The following is a 391-nucleotide window of genomic DNA, read 5'->3' on the forward strand; positions in this document are numbered from 1 at the left end:
TGATAGAATAATTAAAATCATTACTATTACTACTAATATATCTGTATATATAAAAGTATGCATAATATAAGCCGGTTTTGTAATGGAACGCAGGGAGGGGCATCATATCCATTGTGTTGTTATGTACCATCATTTGAATAAGTTATTAGCATATGTAACTGGCCCATAAGTTTGTTCCATAATATACCGAACATCTGACGAAGGCCGAGCAGGCAAAGAGTAAATTTTGATAGTGTGACTTTTTTGACTTTGAAAAAGAAAAATATTATAGAAAGATATCATCGTTATCACTTTCCAACCTAAGGAGTTAGGCTTCTCGAAATATGTGCTCTCTCAATTTGTTTTATCTTCATTCAACTTTGCTCACTCAAGCGTATTTCGCGAACCTCAC

Source organism: Penaeus monodon, chromosome 28 (genome assembly GCF_015228065.2).
Source record: "Penaeus monodon isolate SGIC_2016 chromosome 28, NSTDA_Pmon_1, whole genome shotgun sequence".
NCBI lineage: Eukaryota > Metazoa > Arthropoda > Malacostraca > Decapoda > Penaeidae > Penaeus > Penaeus monodon.